The sequence below is a fragment of the Phoenix dactylifera genome, unplaced genomic scaffold (genome assembly GCF_009389715.1).
Source record: "Phoenix dactylifera cultivar Barhee BC4 unplaced genomic scaffold, palm_55x_up_171113_PBpolish2nd_filt_p 000371F, whole genome shotgun sequence".
In the NCBI taxonomy this organism is placed as follows: domain Eukaryota; kingdom Viridiplantae; phylum Streptophyta; class Magnoliopsida; order Arecales; family Arecaceae; genus Phoenix; species Phoenix dactylifera.
In genome coordinates, this window is record NW_024067823.1 from 47,612 (window position 1) to 69,972 (window position 22,361).

Genomic DNA, 22,361 nt, shown 5'->3' on the forward strand with positions numbered 1-22,361 from the left:
TTCAAAGCCTTGAATTTTATGTATCCTACACTGCATAAATTCATGTTTTGGTATCTATGCCCCAATACTTTTATATCATGAAAGAACTTTGAAGTCATTAAGAATTAAGGATTCAACATAATCTTATGTTTTTCGAGTATATAAGTTTTGATCTTTATTTGCTCTTATACTATACTCTGAAAATTAATTAGATTGCTCTCATCTTGCTATATACTTATATATATATATATATATATATATATATAAAGGTGTTGAATTTTCATTCGTGCCTTCTTTGAATATTATTCTTGATACTTCTTGAAATAACTTGAAAAAGATTCCATCTACACTTGATTTGAAAAAAAAAAATATCTTTGGAATCTACATTTAGAGATTTCTTTTGGCTCACATCCTTAAATGTCTCATTTCTAAAGCCAAACACATAGAAATAAGATATCATTTTATTAGGGATCATGTGCAAAATGGAAACATATGTATTGAGCATATATGTACTGAAAAACAATTAGCTCAACATATTCACAAAATCCTTGGAGTGAAGATAGAATCTGCACGCTAAGGAGGGAATTAGGCATATATGATCCTTTTTATTGAAGAGATATAAAAGGGCGCAAGCAGTCTCATGATACATTCCTCCAATTTCTAAAAATCCATGAAACATGAGTCAAACTTGTTATCTATAGATTCCTTACTCATGTATCATTATCCCAGAAAGAATTTATAAGGATTGGAAGCAAGGAAAATTTTTAGAAGCAAAAAGGAAGAGAAAAGAAAAATTCTGCACTTGGGTCAACCCAACCCAGAATAGGGTCGACCCAACGTTGAGTCGACCCAAGAAGTTTCTTGAGTCGACCCAACGTCGGGATTCCCACTGTTAAAAGGGGGACCCGTGAGCTATCTAGGGCACTGTTTACCCTTTGTCCTCTTCCGAAAACCTTATTTTCCACTCTCAAATCTTCTCCAATCATCTCCAAACAGTAGATTACTTCAAGATCTTGGAGAAATGGGACCCGAGAGAGCCGTAGCCAAGCGATCCGGGAGAGTCTCACGATCTTGTTTAGAGACTAGGATATGTATCTAGTTCTCATATGTATTTGGTGGTTATCATGCATCTTTAAACTTTGATTGAGGAATATTGTATTTGCTTTTGCTTTTGATATACTAAAATGTTCCTATTTTGATCAATGAAGTTTGAAGTTTGGTATTTATTGCATCTTTTCCCATGTACCTATTTGATGATAACAAAAAGGGGGAGAAGTAAAGAAAGAGTAATAGGGAAGAAGTAAAGATATCTTTAGAGTAAATAGAGTAACAAAAAGGGGGAGAAGTAAAGAAAGAGTAATAAGAGGAGAAGTAAAGAAAGAAAGAGAAATAATTTGTAAAACAAATAGAAAATCATATAGGAAAGCATATACATCCAACGGGGAGCAATTTGCAACAATGAAAATGATCAACTCAAAAATTTATATCAAATTTCAGAATTTTGGCACACATAATTTCAGAATTTGGCACGCACCTTTCACACCTCGATACATAATCTGAAACTCATGTTTTATCTCAAATTTTTGGAGTTTCATCTTTAATGAATTATAAATGAAAGGGGGAGTAACTCAAAAAGTCAAATTGGCAACATTTAAATGATATAGGGGGAGATTTCACTCTTATATATGAAAAGCTGAAATTCAGCAATTTAATCCCTTTTATAAACTGATTTTAAAGACAAGTATCAATAGGCGTATACTCTTTATTTTGTAATCATCAAAAAGGGGGAGATTGAGGATGATAGTGTTATTTTGATGATTAACAAGTAATTATCTAGAGTATGTTATACGTTAAATTGATACTTCATTTATAAGTTCATTACTCTCAGTATATTTGTGTGATTGATAATAGATATATGCTTTGTTCATTTGAATGAATCTAACCTTGAGAATGCAGCAAAGTGTGGATTGAGTCGACCCAAAGGTTGATTGAGTCGACCCCGGCACATCAAGAAATCATTTGGCACACTCCTGCAAAAATGGCACAGATGAACAGTTGGTTGGGTCGACCCAAGGTAAGCATGAGTCGACCCAAACTTCAAGAACCTCAAAACCATGAAGGAAATATGTTCTCTGGATTTACTGAGAGGGTCGACCCAAACAGTGGTTGAGTCGACCCAAGCTTGAGTCGACCCAAACCCTGAGAGGGTCGACCCAAAGGCAAGACAGAAAGACAGACAGAAATGGTTCTCTGAATTACTGAGAGGGTCGACCCAAGAAGAAGTTGAGTCGACCCAAGTGAACTTTGAGTCGACCCAAAGAAGGATGGGTCGACCCAAGTGAAGGAAGGCTGAAATCAAAGTTTCTGTGTTCTCTGAGAGGGTCGACCCAAGGAATGTTTGAGTCGACCCAAGGCAAAGTTGGATCGACCCAAGGACAGGTTGAGCCGACCCAAACACGGGCTGAAGCATAACGGCTAGTTCTGCAGAATGTACTTTTTGGACTCCCAACGGCTATAAACGGCTAGTTTCTTCAATCCAACGGTCAGGAAGGACTATTTGGAGGTTGGAGAAGTATTTAAGAGGGAGTATTCATTAGAGGAAGCAAGCTTTAGGAAAATACATCAAGTGCATTCAAGAGAGAACCCTAGCAAGGCAAGCTTCATCCAAGTGCTTCATTCAAGAATCAAAAGAAAGTGGTTGAGCAGATTCAAAGAGTCATCAAGAGCTCCATCCACCCTTGAAGAGTGAAGCATCCTTGACAAAGAAGAGAGAAGTCACATCAAGCGATAAATATTCTCTAAACTCTTCTTTGTAGATTATATTGTTATATTTGCTCATCTAGGAGTTTAAATCTTCTTCCTTTGTTTATTAAACTACTTGTAAAGGTTGGTTGGTTAGCCCGCAAAACCAACGGAATAGGTTGATTGGTGAACCCGGAAAACCAATTTTAAAGGTTCGTTGGTGAGCCCGTAAAACCAACATAGGTTGTTGGTAAGCCCGTAAAACCAACGTAGGTTGTTGGTGAACCCGTAAAACCAATTGTATAGGTTCGTTGGTGAGCCCGTAAAACCAACATAGGTTTTTGGTGAACCCGGAAAACCAAAGTGTAAAGGTTCGTTGGTGAGCCCGTAAAACCAACAAAGGTTTTTGGATTGTGAGCCCGGAAAACAATCCAACTGTAATCTGCGGGATTATAGTGAATTCCCAAGGGGTCGCTTGGAGAGTGGACGTAGGTGCTAAGGAGAGCACCGAACCACTATACTTCTTATTGTTTGTATTGTGATTTGTTTAAGTTCACTAACTCATCATTTAACACAAGTAAGATAGTTAAAATTTAAAAGAAACCAATTCACCCCCCCCTCTTGGCTTGTCACCTTGGGCAACAACTCTGGTACTCACACTCTGCGCCCATCCCATCCAAATCTATGCATCCTGCAACTCTGATAAAGAAAAAAAGAAAAGGGGGTGACCTTTACAGCCCAGTAAGAATCCCTACACATCCACACCAACACAATAATAATATAGATTTGAAAACCACGACAAATCGATGCACATTTCATGAAATCATAACCAGTTTCCAAAAGACTCAAAAATCAATATAAGTATGTATATCAACATCAATGAAAGTCCAGTCACACAGGAATAATATAGCATATGATAGCTCATAAATCTTCATTACTGTTTTTAATGCTTTTTCTTTTCATTCTAAACTAACTTGATCCGGATTAATTATCTTTCCGACTTTGGGTCAAATCTCAGTCACATTTCTCAGCCTGTGGTGGGGCAACCAAATTATCAAATTTTGAGCCTGTGGCGGGGCCTGCACATTATAGTTCCACATTTCTAGCCTGTGATGGGGCCTGCCAAAGTATCACATTTTCAGCCTGTGGCGGAGCCTGCACATTATAGTTCCACATTTCTAGCCTGTGAGGGGGCCTGCCAAAGTATCACATTTTCAGCCTGTGGCGGGGCCTGCACATTATAGTTCCACATTTCTAGCCTGTGAGGGGGCCTACCAAAGTACCACATTTTTAGCCTGTGACGGGGCCTGCCATAATAACAAGATAAACCCAAAGTCTCTTTCATACAACCCAGTTTACATCCACACATCAATTCCTTTTCCATCTTATATCCGGCCTAGACTAACCAAGGTCACGTTTCCGGCCCGTGACAGGGCAATCAATATAATAGGGTTAGTCCATCCACTAGTCCAATTAAATAAATGTAAGTTATGCTCAGGATTATATCCATCATAATATCAAATATAACAAAATAATCAAACACGATTTATTATCATCATATCATAAGAACCACATTATAAATCCAATTATGCAGGCGTAGGTTATGCACATGCATACATCCATCACAGTACCACTCATAAACCAACACAATCAAAATATAATTTAATATAAAATTATTTTTGCTTTGTCTGGATCATAGCATATCAAACATATATAGTGTATAAAATATTATATCATGCAGGATTGGCGTACAAGGATTCTTACCTTTTGTTGAAAACTCAAACAGACGAACCACCCACTCTCACGGCGATCTATGAATCGAGAGGTGCGCAGGACTCTGCTCAGCATCCTCTCGTCCAACAAATTGTTCCCCTTCAGAACCAAGTTATCATTAAGAATTATCCAAGATATATAAAAAAAATCCAAAACTCCCAATGGATCCTCTTAAGGGTCCACCAGTACCTAACACCCTAGGATTAACCATCAATCCATGATTTTCCTATATTAAACTAGAGAAAAACAAAGCAATAAAAGAGAGCAATTAGAGAGGGAGAAAAACAAAGAATTGTTCTCTCTCTCTCTCTCTTCCTTCTTCCCGTCAACAAAATATCAAGAGGAGAGAGTTGGCTCTCTCTCTCCCTCTCTCTTTCTTCCTTCCTTCCTGACGGCAAGGGGAAAGGGTGCTCGGCAGTAGGCGGCCCACGGCCGGCGACGCTCCCTGGTCGTCGGCCTGTGTGGTGGTGCCGGCGGTGCCACGCCTGGCGGCGGTCGGCCGGAATGGAAGAGGAAAAGCAACCGGAACAGGAGAGTTCGGTTCACATTGATCCGGCGGCTTGCCGGCCGGATTCCCAGGAAAAACAGTGGCCTAAAGACGAGGAGAAGGAGGAGGGACGACTCACCTTGCTTCCGGCGAGATCCTCCCGACCGGATCGACGGCGATGGCCCGATCCCTTCCGCGGCAAGCTAGAACCCCAATCTTCCCTCTTCTTTTTTTTTTTTTTTTTTTTGGTTTGTGGGAGGCTCTCGGTTGATGCCCTAGGAAGGGAGGGAGGAGATCCTTGGCCTGATTTGGTAGGGTTTTATCACCCTATAACCTCCCCTCCGGTGGATTCGGGAGGAGGGGGAGGAGGAATTCCGAAAAACAGGGGAGGGAGGGTGTTTCAATCGGGAGACTCCCTCCCCCTTGCACTCGTTGGGCCGCCCTTGCTCAAGGGCCGGCCCAACTCAAATATGGGCCTTCACATTCTCCCCTCCAAAAAAAAAAATTTCGTCCTCGAAATTGACATACCTGAGGTTTCAAAAAGCTATGGATGCTTGACCTTCATCTCTTTTTCGAGCTCTCAGGTAGCCTCTCTTTCCGTATGATTGTTTTATTGCACCTTCACAAAAGGAATGGTTTGATGTCGGAGTACCTGATCTTTTCTATCCACAATTCTTGTGGGGAACTCCTCATAGGTCAAATCCTCATAAAGATGTAATGACTCATATGCTATCACATTACTCGGATCTGAGATGTATTTCTTCAACATTGACACATGAAAAATATTGTGCACACTGGATAAAGCCGGTGGTAAAGCCAATCGATATGCCACATCTCCAACCTTATCCAAAATCTCAAACGGACCAACATACTTAAAGCCCAAATAACCATGAAACTCAAATCTCATCACTCCTTTAGTGGGTGATACTCTCAAGAAAACATGATTTCCCAATTTAAAATTTCAGTTCTCTCCTTCTATTATCAACATAACTCTTTTAACGACTTTATGCTGTACAAAGTTATTTTTTTTGATCACTTGCACCTTATCTATGGTCTGTTGGACTATCTTTGGGCCTAATAATTTTCTCTCGCCCACATCATCCTAATAAATAGGAGATCCATGTTAAAACATTCCAAGTCTAAGATCAACCAACAACTCATCAACCATTAACGCTAAATTTAAGATGCCCAAGATTCTCCCAAAAGTTGTCGATAATAGAAGAACCCATTGGTGAAAATTACATAGCTATCTCTAGATCATCCATAGAATTAACAACATTCTCCTCTATTAGAAACTAACTCAAGTGTTCCATCATAATACCTTTTAGATCAAATATTAATGTCCTTAACCAGTTTTAAAATAACTCAAACCACCATACTTCCGCTGTGCACTCTGATTTAATCCATTAAATACCCTAAAGCCTCTAAATGATTTATTATCGAAATATCACTTGCACTAGGGGTAAGAAAATCCAAATTTCGAAACTTTAATTGAGTAGAACCTCTACATCTCTCTATCCTCAATTTATGTAGAGTATACTTATCATAACTAACTCTTAAACCATTAGTCATGTTTAAGGTCACTACATAATCTCCATAACTTAGAATCCAAAATATCTAGGCTTAAATTAAAATAAGTTAACCTTGGTTTTCCTCAGCAATTCGATTAAACAATCTACATTGATCTTCTTTCCAAGAAGATTTACTTCAAATTCAATTGGTTAGAAGTCATTGAGCCAATACACTATGATTATAAATTAACTCTATCGATCTCCAGATCTTTCTTCACCAAGATTCTTAACATCCATCAGCAATGCTATATATGATAATTCATGTAAGCATCTCATGACCAAAGTCTCTACTCAATATGACATTTATTAGTAGCTTTATCAACAATGACAAAGATCCTACTCAAATCTTAAATCTAGGCTTGAGTTTTAAATTTAACACATCAAATAGTCTTCTACAATTATAAGTAAAATCCAGTAGCCCAATCCGAATATGAGAATTCAAATATATAGAATTCCTCCGTCAATATGCATACTCTATGGCCTCAAAATAATCAAATACATCAATCGAAAATAGACATATTTGCAATATCCAACATGCCAATACCAGATATAATCTATATACATATTCAACTTCGAAGAACATTCCTTTCAATATTATGAAATCTTCTTAACTCACTCCAATACTATGGAAGATCTATGTACAAATCTCACTCTAATAATTAGCAGCAAAATCAAAAGTACAATCACATCAAAACCCATATCAAGTTTAAACTTTCAAGTCATTTAAATAATATATGAGCTTGGAATAACCGATATGCTATTGTTGACCTTCCTATACTTATCTTAGGTCAAATTACTTTTATCATTATCAAAGATAATTTATACTTTCCTTCTACATTCATCAAAAACCAAATCCGATGCATACATTTTATCACAATGCCCAGTGATCTTACATCATAAGCACTGAATTTAATTGTCATGTCCCAAGTGATCATAACCTTAAGCTATAATATATTTCTATCACAATCCCTAGTGATCTTAAACATATGCTCGGATTCTAATTTTGTTATTAATCCCAATGATTTTAAACCTCAAACACTGATGCCACTTATGCTACAGTCCCCAGTGGTCTTAAACCTTAAACTTTGATTTCATTCCCATCATGATCTCGAGTGATCTTAAACATATGCTCAAATTCCAATTTTGTCACTATCCCCAATGATCTTAAACGTCAAACTCTAATGCCACTAAGGCCACAATCCCTAGTGGTCATAAATCTTAGATTACAATATCATTCCTGTTACAATCTCAGATGATTATAAACCAAGGATTTGATAGTTTTCCTATCATAATTCCCTACTCACACTCACCTAATCCAAAACCTTAGGATACCTTAATCTTAAGCTCTGATACCACTCTGTCACGCCCCAAACCCAGCATCCGGGTCCGGTACGCGACCGGTGTTGGGGTATGTGGAGACCATTGGTGATGAAGAGAATTGAAGGAGAATTAATTCTGCATAGTTCTGTCTGGCGGACTGTCAGAGTCGACTCGAGCAACAGTCGAGTCGACTCGGGAACAGTCGAGTCATCTCGAGACCCGTCGAGTCGACCCGAGAGGAGAAAAGCCGAAAAAAAACCATGTTTCTGTCTGAACTGTCAGAGTCGACTCGAGCTACAGTCGAGTCGACTCGAAGCATCGTCGAGTCGACTCGAGCCACAGTCGAGTCGACTCGAGATCGTGCCAGTTATACTGGAAGTTGTCCAGATGTGCCAGAGCCGACTCGAACTTCAGTCGAGTCGACTCGAGCTCGCGGGAAATCATACGGATGAGTTTTCTTTTGGTGTTTTTTTGGCGTTTCGACGGCTATGATCATCTGAAGGGCTTGAGACTATATATAGGACTCATGAGAGCCTTAGGATATGAGATTTTGCCGTATATTTGAGAGAGACTCTTGTTTGTGAGGCTAGGGTTCTAAAGAAGAATAGGATTGAGATCCTACTTCTTGTGCAAAGGGAATTCTGTGTGAATCCCTTGTAGATCGATCGCTTGTGATCGTTCGGGTGTGTGCTATCTCTGTAATCAGTTCATCCTAATTGAGATTTGGAGCGGTGGAGGACGTAGGCTACTTGTAGCCGAACCTCGTTACATTTTTGTGTTTGCTTTGCTATTTTCTTCCTTCTTCTTCCTTTGGTTTGATAATCCGTTACGGTGCTCAAGTGTTTTACCCTACTGATACCGGGGGTATTCTTTTGCCCTTCGCAGCGGAAGCAAAGTGGTGATCCTTGAGTCCAGTGTCGAGGGAGCGAGAGAGTGCTTATCCGTTCGTTTCTCTCTTTGCTTGTCCGACGTCGGTGGCGGCGCTGGTGTGAGTGGGTTCCGGCGCGGGCGCTGACAACAAGTGGTATCAGAGCCAGGTTTTCTGCGATGGCGGATGAAGGAAAGGTGCGAATTGAGAAGTTCAATGGAACGAACTTCGGGTTCTGGAAGATGCAAATAGAGGATTACCTTTACCAGAAGGATCTCTATTTACCTCTTGGAGGCAGAGCAAAGAAACCAGAGAAGATGCCCGATGAAGACTGGGAGGTCCTCGATCAGAAGACGCTCGGCACCATTAGATTGTCACTTGCATCCCAAGTGGCATTCAACATCAAAAACGAGAAGACGACGATGGAGTTGATGGCAACATTGTCGCGGATGTACGAGAAACCCTCAGCATCAAACAAGGTATTTCTCATGAAGAGGTTGTTTAATCTTCGTATGAAAAATGGCGGCAGCATAGCAGAATACCTCAACGAATTCAATGGACTCACGGCCCAGTTGGAGTCAGTGGAGATTAGTTTTGACGATGAGATTCGGGCATTGCTAATCCTCTCCGGATTGCCTGATAGCTGGGAGGGCCTGGTGATGGTAGTGAGCAACTCTTCGACGACGGGGAAGTTGATCTTTGATGACGTTGTGGGAGTGCTTCTGAGTGAAGAAGCAAGAAGGAAATCTTCTGGAGCTACGGAGTCGTCTGGAAGTGTACTAAACACCTCTGACCGGAGAAGACAAAAGAAGGACGGTCGTTTTCGAAGCGACTCGAAGTCGAGATCCAGCAGGTCTCGAGCACCTCAGAACAAGGGAGTGAAGTGCTGGAACTGCGGGAAGACGGGGCACTTTAGGAGGGACTGCAAATCTCCTAAAGGGAAGCAAGGCGACCACACCGAAGGAGTCAGCAAGGATCTGGCAAATCTTGCTGAAGATGGTGATATGGATGCCCTCGTTCTATCTTTATCCACCTGTGACGAGTCTTGGGTGATAGACTCGGGCGCGTCTTTCCATGCTACATCCCAACGGAAGCTTCTTGGAGGATATGAGAAGGGAGACTTCGGCAAAGTCTACCTAGGGGATGGAGAGCCTTGCACCATACAAGGAAGGGGAAGCGCGGAAGTGAAGTTGATTTCTGGATCTTCACTTGAGTTTGAGGACGTACGGCACGTGCCTCAACTGCAAAGGAATCTGATTTCTGTTGGACAGTTGGCAAGCCAGGGGTACAACACTACTTTCACAGCTGATAAGTGGAAGATATCCAGGGGTTCGTTGACGGTGGCTAGTGGCAAGAAGGTTGGGACACTTTATGTCGCCAACGGCACGGAAAATTCTATTGGAGTTGCTGCAGCAGATGTGGACACCAATTTATGGCATTGTAGACTTGGGCACATGAGTTATCAGGGACTGGAGGTGATGCACCAGTTGGAAAAGCTGTAGGGTCTCAGGAGTGTTGAGATGGACTTCTGTGAGGATTGTGTTCTCGGAAAGCAGAAGCGTGTTTCATTCAACAAAGAAGGTAAACCTCGGAAGCAAGAAAAGCTAGATCTCGTGCACACGGACGTGTGGGGGCCTGCACCAGTTTCTTCCATTGGTGGATCTCAGTACTATGTTACTTTTATTGATGATGCTACCAGGAAGCTTTGGGTGTTCTTCTTGAAGCACAAGTCAGAGGTATTTGGGGTCTTCAGGAGATGGCAGGCTGTTGCCCAGTAGATACAACCCAAGAGGGGGGTGAATTGGGTGTTTTAAAAAATTTTGTCTGATTAAAAGAAAACACACAAGTGTATGTGCAAAAGTAAAACTAAAGTTGTAACCACAGTCAATTGCAAACACAAAAGTTTATAGTGGTTCGGAGCTTCCACTGCTCCTACATCCACTCCCCAAACACCTTTGGGAATTTCCACTATAATCAGCGATTACAGTCCGGTAGTTTTGCGAGTGCACTATCCAACTCGTTGTTTTACCCCGGGCTAACAACGAACCCTACAATCCGGTAGTTTTTCGAGTGAACTACCCAACTCGTTGTTTTACTCCGGGCTAACAACGAACCCTACAATCCGGTAGTTTTTCGAGTGAACTACCCAACTCGTTGTTTTACCTCGGGCTAACAACGAACCCTACAATCCCCAATTTTAACTTAGGCTTGTGACGCCTTTTCCTTGTTCCAAGTCCCTTGACTGGAACAAGCACCACAATGAAATGTTTTACAAAGGATTAAAAAGCTCTAAATAAGCAAATATGACAATGATAAACAATAGAACCCGGAAGAATCCTTTAGCCGTTGGAAGCGTGGGAATGGTGATTCTTCCGACATGGATCGCGTAGGTTTGAGTGTGAGCTTTGAATGCACGAGCGGAATAGAGTAGTTGAGCTTGAAATCACTTGAAAAGCTTGAAAACACTTGATTTCTTCACTTGAATGCACTAACTCCCTTGAACCTCTTTTTCTTTCTTCTCTCTTGAATGATTTTGCTTTGGGTTGGTTAGAAGTTGTTGAGAAGCACTTAAGAGCTCCCTTTTATAGCCCAAAAAGCAAATATAGCCGTTAGAGATAAAGTAAAGGAGATTTGAAATTCAAACCAAACCTGAAAAGTTGTCAGTCGCGTCCCAGGCGCTCCGGGGGACGTCTCCGCTTCAACGCGAGACGTCTCGGCTACAAGATTTTACTTTTTACATTGTCTGTGTTAGATGTATGCCCTAGAAGCCAATTTGGCTGACACATCGTTGATTCTAGGGACATAATTTTGTACTTGACTATTTATTATTGAATAAATAAAAGGCATCTTTTCATTCATATTATTTATGTGTCTATGAATCGTCCAAGGAATTAATAAGATGATGATACATATTCTCAAGAGTTGAGAATTTGAGCCATGTATCATTGGTGATTAATTTCTAAATGCTCCTGATCAATGGATCATCACGAGGACGGTGATCGATCTGATCAGTGCACAGATCACTTTCCTTCTGGATGGATGAGACTTGAGTCCACAGTGTAGGGACACTGAAGTGATAGTGCAGGTGCTTGTTAGAGAACAAGGGTACTGAGCATGACCAAGACAAGAAGTCACTTGGATGTCTATCCACTCGTCAGTGACTTGCTTGATGTTGCAGTAGTGTGATTGGTCCTTTGACCTGCGGTGCTTCGGCTACTCACAGTGAGGTTATTGTAGTTTGACTGCACACATACATGGTCTCTAGCCATATGGGTCCATGCAGTGTAGATTGGCTGCAGTAAGTTCACTGTAGGAGTAGGGTATGCACCTACAAGGAATCTATCGACCTTGATAGAAGAGGAGTGATCCTATGTGATTTGTTAGACTGAGTTCTAAGACCTTGGCCAGGGCAGTAAAGTGGAGAAAGAGTTTTCCACTATCGAACTCAAGTCGAATAAATCTTGACATATGACAGACGATGGGGTTTGACGAGTTGTCCATGACCTCCGTCCTGTAGGGATCTACGATAGTAGGACTGTATCACATGTTAACTGCACCTAGAGGTTCATCATTCCATTCTGCTGGGTAGCCACTACATGCTGCTAGGTGTCACTGGTGGATGGTGGGACTCATAGGGATTATCTTGATGATCGATAAACCCTAATGAGTTGAGTTGGAATCGTTCCAACCCATTGAAAGGAGTTTTCAATGATATAGTGATAGAGATCACAATATATCTCACTATCAGTCAGAATAGAACCTATGGGGTCACACACACTAGAAGTATTGACCGATCCGATGGTTGAAATCGTGATTAGGAATCACAAGAAATCAATTTGATTGATAAGAAGTTGAAAAAGGAACAAAGAGAATTAATTAATTGGACTTGAAACAAGAATCCTACTTCGGGTAGGATACCTAGAGTTCTAATTGGATTAGGACTGGGATTCCTACTTGGAATAGAATTCCTCAATCCTAATGAGATTAGGAGTTTTGAATTAAAATTGGATTCCTACTTGGAGTAGGATTTCTAGAAATCCTAATAGGATTAGGACTTCGGATTCAAATAGAGTCCTAATTGGATTAGGACTAAAATTAAACAAATCCTAATTAGATTAGGATTCCTCAAGTCTAAATTAATTAATAATCTAATGAATCAACATGACTCCTAATTGGATTAGGATTGAAGAGTTCAATTGAGTCATGGTTCATTCAAATCCTAATTGGATTAGGACTAGCATAGATTGAACCCAATTTGGCTAATCCTAATTGGATTGGGATTAAACCATAAGAGAGGCACCCAATCCTCTTTGGAAGAGGATTAGGGCATCACAAGAAGGAGGGTTCACGCCCCTCCTCCTCTCCTTGTGTGCGGCATGAAGAGAAGGGCCGGCGCCCCCCCTTCCCTCTTAGGCAATATGTCTAGGGCTCCTAGATTGAAGGAGCCCTAGATGGCTTTATAAGGAGGCATGAGGCCGGCGCCCTAGCCAAGAGCTCTCATCCTCCTCTTGCTGCCGCCACCCTCCCCTCTCCTCTCTTGGTTCAGCCGCAAGCAAAGGAAGAGCAAGGTCCAAGCGTTGGCGTCTTCCTCTTCCTCCAATCCTTCTTCCAACGCAGGGAAAAGAAAGAAGGCTGCAGAAGCTGTGTTCTTCTTCCTTGAGTTCCTTCTTCTTCTTCCTCCTCTCAAGCACTTTCAAGAGTTGAAAGAAAGAGAAGAGATCAGCCATCAAAGGAGTCTTTGCAAGGGAGCTAGCACCCCGGGAAGACAAGAAAGCTTTGATCGGTTCTCTACTTCGTGTGGATACCCGTAGAGGCCGGACGTTTGAACGGCTTCAAACGAACCCTCTTCCAAAACCACGAATTCAGATTCGCGGTGATCATCTACCCGCGCAAGGTGAAGATTTGATCTTCCTCTTAGTTCTAAAAGTTTTAATTCTTACCTAATTACGAAAGGTCTCGAAACAAGCGTTCATGCGATGAACGTCGAACCCGTGCATGCCGATTCCGCTGCCATCTGAAAATTTTTGAAATATCAGCGGCATGGGCGGGTTCCCAACAGTCTGGGGTCGACTCGGCACTTTACGGGGGCGTCTCGGCTTGTTTGCACTTTTTGAATGGGGACGACTCCGCTGCCTCGGGGACGTCTCCGCTTCTTTATCTCAGAAAAACATGTCTTCTAGAATTTCCTGAGAGAGTCGACTCCGCTCTTTCAGGGGACGTCTCCGCTGCCTTATCACCGAAAAAATCATTCTCTGGAAAACCCTGAGAGAGCCGTCTCCGCTATCTAGGGGACGACTCCGCGTATGGTGGGGACGTCTCGCGCATATCTCTTGAAAACTGCCTTTCTGCCGCCACTGAGAGAGTCGACTCCGCTACTGAGAGAGTCGACTCCGCTATCGCGGGGACGACTCGGCAGGTGCCGGGGACGTCTCCAGACGTGCCAGTTCTTCCTGTTTGTGCCAGAGACGTCTCTGAGACTATCAGGAGATGTCTCGGCTGTCCCTGATCTGTTTTCTTCATCTCAAAAATTCTTCAATAAATCCTTGAAAAATATGGGAACTTGCCTAGACATTTCTTAACAATATTCTTAATTAAACACTTGAAATCCTCAAATAAATTGTTAAGATAAAGGGAATTATACTCTAGTGTTTTGTGTTCATCAAAATCCATTAGGGGGTCAACAATCTCCCCCTTTTTGATGATGACAAAACACTGAGTATATGCAAAATTCGAAATTTAAGCATATACACAGTATTTGATCAGATGTTCAAGTATTGTGTTTGGTTAGAGCTAGATACAGTGTGCATAATTCAAAATAGTCAACTTTCAGTTCTATCCTTATGCATAAGTATTGATCTTAGTAGCTCTTGAGCAATTTTAGCATATCAACTGAATTTGAATCAAGTTAAGATGTAAATTAATGAAATATTGATGCTAACAACAATTAAAAACCAAATACTTTTGACTCCCCCTTTCTTTTCCAGAAGGACAATTGTCTTAAAGCCAATATTCTTCAATTTTATCTTTTCATTTTGTTGATTCTAATTAAAATTTCAAGTATGAGTTTAAATTTTGCATTTTGCATTCCATATTGGTTCTACTCCCCCTTTTTGACAAAACTTGGAGTAAATGCAACACATAAAGCATTATGAGCATATACTCAGATATTTCTCCCCCTTTTTGACAACATCAAAAAGATAGTGAAACATTAAGCACAAAGATAAGAATGCTCAAGGCAATAATGTTAGAAAAAGATAAATAAGCATAGATCAGAGCCATTTCGGATAATTTCAGAGCAAATTATGATGAGAGCACATCTAACGTGATTCCAAGGATAGTTTTCAACTCAAGTGTAGATGGAATCTTTCTTAAGTTAATTCAAGAAGTACCACAAATGATATTCAAAGAAAGCACGAATGGAAATCTAACCTCTCTTCAATAATAAGTATGAAAGCTTGTTCATTTAAGATCTTTTGCCCAATATATTAAGTATTTTATCAACATGAGAGCAATTTAATTAATTTTTAGAGTATAAGATCAAAACTTATATACTTGAAAAACATATCATCATGTTGGATCATTAATTCTTAATGACTTCAAAGTTCTTTTATGCATAAGATATATTATCCAATTAACAAGCCTCAAGGTGTATCATAAAGATTTTCAGATTTAAATTTCAGATGATACATATTGGAGAGTATTAGGATCACTTTTCATTTAGTATTCTTTCTCTCTCCTTTAGTTATGGATTTATGCGATTAAGTTCCATAAGATCTCTCATTCTGAGATTTTCTTTCTCCCCCTCAATTTATCATTCCATTTAAGAGTTTAGAATTTGAAGATAATGTTCAATAAAATTGTCAATCTCAAAACAAATATATTTTCTATAAGTTTCAGCTTATTTTCATAAGACTCAATATTTGAGATAAGACAACCTTTATAGAACTCATCTCAAGGTATAAACTTATTATATAATTAAAGCAAGTCTTGCAATATAAGGAGGTTCATCAAAATCAATCCATAAAAATCAAGGTATGAGATACTGAATATCTAAAGCTCCCCCTCAAAAGATGCATTCTTCTTTAATCATTCTTTTTTTTTATTGTTGAATTTCAGATTTTAGTAATAAACGTGAATAAAACTGAAATTCTATGATATCGAGAATGTAGAGTAATCTAGTGTTATTCAAAATTTTGTAGCAATTACTCTTTCTAATCTTTCAAGAACAAGTTATGCTTTTTCTTAATCTTAGAAAAAATGTATAGAAATATTAATCAGAAAATGATTCATTTGAAGCTCAGTTTCTTTCAAAAGCATTTACATTTTCTTTCTTTTAGAATCATTTGAGTGAGCTGAAATATTTCTAGCTTTAAGATCATTCACTCTATATATATTCTGATGGAAGTCTTTAAGAGTGTAGGAGAGAAAAACATATAGATGATCATTGAGGTATATATATTTATAGAACTCAAATTCTTAATCATAGTTTTTCAGCAATGTATACATGAAGCACAATAAATCTTTTAATATCAAAATAAAATCATATATTTAGAAATTTTTTGTTTGCAATCAAGATCATCGAAAGACACATCATTTGGACCAATATTAGTATACTTTAAAGATAAGAAATGATATATTTTAGATGCGTATCGGGGCAAACAATCAAGGCATCAGAATTTCTCTATTTTTCTTAAACTGTAGTTTTTATCTAGAAATCATATTGAGTTTAAGCTTTTATACAAAATCAGATTCTGAATTTCATAAAGATTTTCAATAGAGGCTTTCAAAATCATAATTTGAGATATGTATCTTCCACATTGTAGCTCATCTTAAATCATTACTATTGAAAACACATATTTCAAACATATAAGAGCATATTCAGAATATTTGTATTTATGTTGAGTTTTGGTATGAATTAGAACATTATATACCAAGGTTAGGCAAGTTGAAAGATAAAACAAAATCAATTCATTTTGCCTAATTAGAGATATACTTCTCTTCTTCTTTTTACAAATTTATTCAACTTTCAGATTTTGACGATGATTGTGTATGACAAATCTGGAATTTCTTTTCAATATTATCAAACAAAAATTTTATGTAGTATTCCAAACATTCAATCAAATTGTCCAAGCATGGAGCATTACAAAATATTGAGAACTCATAATTCAAGACATCATGCCACATGCAAAATATATCATGTGTTAAGTCATGCATTAAAATATTAAGAAAAAGCATGTCAAGGATCAAAATCAATTCTTTTCAAATAAACTCCCCCTATTTAAATATAATTTTACACTGATTTCATCCTTAAAATGTGTTTTCAAGTGATTAAAAATTTGACTTGATTCTTCTTATATACTTTCATTTACTTTGTCTTTCATTTTTACTTTCTTATGCTCTATACTCTATTTGCTCCCTATCCGGTGGAGTTGGAAGGGGCACGAGGTACTACCACTAGCCTCCCTCTTGTGCCGTCCCTAATATACCCTACACCGAATAGTTGGGTCAAATAGTGCCGGGTACTACCACTAACCTCCCCATTGGCACCATCCCTATGATGAGCAATATAGAAAGGTTAAAATATTTACTTCAAATTCTCTCTATTTAAGTGTAATTCATTATGGATTTTATCCTTCCAAAAGAATACTCACACAAGTCTCACAAATGTGCCGAATATATTATGCTTGTTTTGTTTTTCCTTAAGATTGGAGTATTTGCCTTTACTTAGATTTTACTTCTCTTGAATAATGTCCAATTTCTTTTCTTTATCTCTCTCTCTTTTTGTTATTCTCAAGTAATTTACATGAAAGAGCAGAATAAAGAAATAATCTTATGTATCATATAGATGTATATCATGCAAACAACATTTTCATTATGCTCAAGGATTCATAGCTTCTCACAAGTTATTTTAAATCAAAATTTTAAGCATAAACTTGTGTAATTCATGGTTATGATATAGGCAAAGATATATTTTAGTTTGGGCAAACCATGAACCAATTTCTAAAAACATAAGTCAATCAATACATATATAGACATGATATCAAGAAATTAATAATTAAAGACTTTAATCATGCCATAGTAAGATTTAAGTTAATGACTTTGCTCAGCTAATTTATGAGAGAGGTATCTAAAATTAGCGAATCATTCTGCATTCTTCAAGTTAAATACCTACTAGATTTCTTATGTATAAACTTTTGGCTGAAGAAAGTCCTCTCTCTTGTTTGCATGCGAATGTTTGTCGTATCTTACATGGAGATATCCTTCAAGTTGAAATCTCTCATTTTCTTGCTCAAGGATCCTGCATTATTAGCAAAATTCTTTTCTTTCTAGAAGAAAAGTCATTAGTTTCTTCAAGATACAAAACATTCTTCCAACATATTTTTAACTAGATGACTCAATAGTTGAATATTGACAATAGTTGAATATTGAGTCACTTTACTCAAGAGATTGCCTAAATATAAGCAAGCACATATCACTTGAACTAAAGAGATAGTTTCATTAACCAAGATGGTTCAAGGACAAGCATGTGAGGCAATAGGAAGATTTATCAAGGTCAAATCAATTTCTTATTTTTAAAAATAATTTAGTTTAGATTTTATTTGCTTAAGATAATTATCACTAAGACACGCTAGCTAAGTTTTAATCAACTTATCTTAAACAGTTGTTTCTATCAAAATTCAGATTATGATTTATTTGTTATCAATAAATTATGATTCATTAGAGTTAGATTGAGATCTTGCACATAATGAGCATACAATCTGGTCTACTAACTGTATGATAAAATAAGTATTCTATCATGCTTCAATACAGCCTTTTAAAAACAATAGATCTACCTTGCTCATCCTTCTCTAATTCTACAAGATGAGGTCATAGAATACCTTCTTCATGCCAATCTTCTATAAGAGTTTTCTTGTGGACTAACTTTAGTCAATGAAGATCCTCTTCCTTGTTTCTCTTAATTTGGAGTTTGAGAGAAGATGTTAATTCATTTATCATACATTTTTCAAACTCACCTTGCATGAGCTTAGTAAAATCTTCATATAAATCCTCGTTTGTAGAGCCAAAAAGTGATATCATCAATGTATACTTTGAGCAAATAAGATATCACAAATTCTTCTTTTTGATACATAGATTTATCACTATTACTTTCTATCAAAAAGTTACTCAAGCTTTTATGTCATGTATATTGGTGCATGTTCCAAATCACATATTGCTTTATCATATTTGTAATGAGTGTTTTCTACACATTCATTTGACAGACTATAAAGCTCATGAAGCAAGCAAATGATAATGGTGATCTTTACTTCTAATCATGCAAGAATTTCATCAAGATCTAATTCATCTTTTCTTGATTGAATCTTTTAGTAGTCACCAATTTTTCTTCATTAAGTGCATTTCTGAAAACTCAATTTGGTTCTAATTATTAACAAGTTTTCAGATTTTATCGACAAGATTTCAAATTCTCTTTCTTTTAAAAATGATTTAGTTTAACTTGACCAATTCTAATCTTGTTCATTCATCTTAAGGTGTTTTAGTTTTAGATTGTTATATGTAAGAAAAAAGATTAACATATACATATATAATCTGATTTTAGTAACTTGATGAAAGATCATTAGTCTCATAAAATGAATTGATATTTTTACAACTAGGATCTTTTCATTGAATATTCTATATGCATTGCTTGATGAATGATACCCAAAGATAGAAGTATCTTTATCAGATTTGGCATTATTTTCATAAGAACATATCAAGCATAATATGTACGACTGAAAAATATGAAAGATATGCAATAGTTCATTTTCTATTTTTCAGAAGATCAAATGGAGTTTTCATCAAAAATACACCTAATAGAAACCATATATATGACAAGCAATGATGATAGCTTTTAACAAAAAAAAAAGTAGATGACTATCATACAACATTGCCTTTTTCATTTCTTCAAGGATTCTATTAATCCTATTTTACTTATGGTGTTCTTGGTGCAGAAACAATTGTATTCTATTATTTTCTATGCACAACTTAATACAAAATTGGTTTTCAAAACTATCCCATGATACTTCGTTATTTTCATAGTTTGCAAACCTTTTTCATTTGAACCCTTTTTGCGAGTTTGTGCCAATGTAGAAAATATTTCAATTTGAGTGCCAAGAACAAAGCCAATGTAAGCTTTTTGAAAAACTTAGTGTTGGAAACAACATTTTTAGATTTAGAGATTGGTTTTTGTTTGTTTCCTTAGTTAATGTGCATAGCAAACTTTGACCTTGCAGAAGATAATCTAAGTAAACCAATGACAAGATCTTTTGAGATTAAGTACATACTAGCATGAGTTGATTTTATATCCCAAGGATGGTTTCTTTAATCTTGGTATTCATAGTGCATATATTCAAAGGCATACCAAGTGCACATTTTCATATCTATGATCGATAAACAATAATGCCATGGATAAAAACTCTCAATCAAGCATATAGAGAATTCATAGAGTTATTCTTAGCAACTTATCCAATAATGAGTAAATCATACTATAAAATGAAGTGATTTGATTATATTTCCAAAAGTATTTTCCATATCACAAAATTGATCAATACTTGCAATTCATATCTTAATCAAATACTAAAGCAAAAATAATGATGAGATGCAAAGGTTACTGATTTCATTATTATTATTTTTTAATCACTTTTCATGAGTATATTTTAAGTTTCATTTTTTTTTTGACGTGTGTCTAGAACACCCATTTGTATGAGAGTTCTATTTGTTCCATGGGTATCTTGTCACACCTACATCTATATCCTCATATTTTCATTTTGGGTACCCAAGCTTGCTTGGGCCCTTGAGAGTTAGGACATATGGTTCCTTTTGGAACCCAAATTTGTTTAATTGTAATAACTTTACCATTTGATTTAATTATGTTAGAACGATAGGTAAAGTTGTTATGTTCATTTTTTTCATGTTTGAAATAAGTTATCTTATTTAATGGTTTGCTTGATGCATTGATAACCTTTTTCTCGAGAGATTTATTGTTAAGTAAAGGAGTCAAGCCAAGTTTTAGTTTATCATAAGCAACATATTGGCTTTCAAACATCATTTTTAATCGTTCTGAACTTACAGTAAATTTGTTAATAAAAGATTTTAATTGATTAATTTCTTTACTTAAGTTTTGATTTGTTTTGATTAAGCTATGATTTTTCTGAATCAATTCTTTTGAAATTAACCCTAAGCTTTTATATTCAGAATTTAGTTTGTCATGTATTTCAGCAATAGAATTTCTTTCTTTTGAAATTTCCAAATTAAGCTTTTTAAGATTTTTATTTTTCATAGCTAATTCTTTACCTTCACCATACAAATCATGAAAAGCATTTAAAAGTTCATCATAAGAAAATTCTTCTTGAAAATCATTTGATGTAAAAGTAGATTCAGATTTTACCTTATCTTCTTGTGCCATAAAGCAAAAGTTAGTTACCTCTTGTAGTTTTTTGGAGCTAAAATCATCGTTGTTGCTCCTAGCTTTCATTTTCTTGCTTGACTCTTCCTTGGTCAAAACTTTCTTCCTTTTTATCTCTTTCTTTCTTTCTTCTTGCTTCCTCTTCTTCTTTGTCTTTAGGAAGCTTTTGAATCTTTCGGTGTTTGGGAATGGATCCTTGTTTCCATTACCGAACTCTTTGTTTTTTGAACTGATCTGCCTTTCAGACTGTTCTTCTTTAGGAGTCGACTCGTACAAATTGGGAGTCGACTCGGCTAATGTGGAAGATTCTACAATCTCATTGTTAGTACGCAATTGAAGCACATGTGAGCTAATCTGAGATTTATTATAAATAATTGTTAAAGTATCTCAGATTTTTTTAGCAGATAAGCATGCAGAAATCTTATGAAATATAGATTCATGGATAGCACAATATAGAAAGTTCATAGCGTTAGCATTCAATTGTGCTAACTCCTTTTCTTTGACATTTTGAGAGAGTGTGTGAGGTCCATCTATAATGATATTCCATATTCTATAGTTTTGTGATTGAACAAAAATTTTCATTCTAGTTTTCCATTGAATATAATATGTTCCATCAAACAGTGGAGGTCTGTTTATGGAAAGTCCCTCGGCAAATAATATGTTATGTGGGGTTGTCATAATCTTTAGCTCTAGTCGGTTAAGACTATAATTAATAGAAGAGCACCTGCTCTGATACCACTTGTTGCCCAGTAGATACAACCCAAGAGGAGGGTGAATTGGGTGTTTTAAAAAATTTTGTCTGATTAAAAGAAAACACACAAGTGTATGTGCAAAAGTAAAACTAAAGTTGTAACCACAGTCAATTGCAAACACAAAAGTTTATAGTGGTTCAGAGCTTCCACTGCTCCTACATCCACTCCCCAAACACCTTTGGGAATTTCCACTATAATCAGCGATTACAGTCCGGTAGTTTTGCGAGTGCACTACCCAACTCGTTGTTTTACCCCGGGCTAACAACGAACCCTACAATCCGGTAGTTTTTCGAGTGAACTACCCAACTCGTTGTTTTACCCCGGACTAACAACGAACCCTACAATCCGGTAGTTTTTCGAGTGAACTACCCAACTCGTTGTTTTACCCCGGGCTAACAACGAACCCTACAATCCCCAATTTTAACTTAGG

The 22,361-nt window shown here is 37.4% G+C and overlaps 1 long non-coding RNA gene across 1 annotated transcript; it reads right to left on the reverse strand.

Moving 5' to 3' along the window:
• Positions 1-3,382: 3,382 nt before the first annotated feature.
• On the reverse strand, positions 3,383-5,654 carry LOC120105789. Its single transcript, XR_005508080.1, has 3 exons — positions 5,121-5,654; positions 4,486-4,593; positions 3,383-3,420 (listed from the first exon to the last, which is right to left on the reverse strand). It is a non-coding gene; the product is annotated as an uncharacterized LOC120105789 (long non-coding RNA).
• Positions 5,655-22,361: the final 16,707 nt, after the last annotated feature.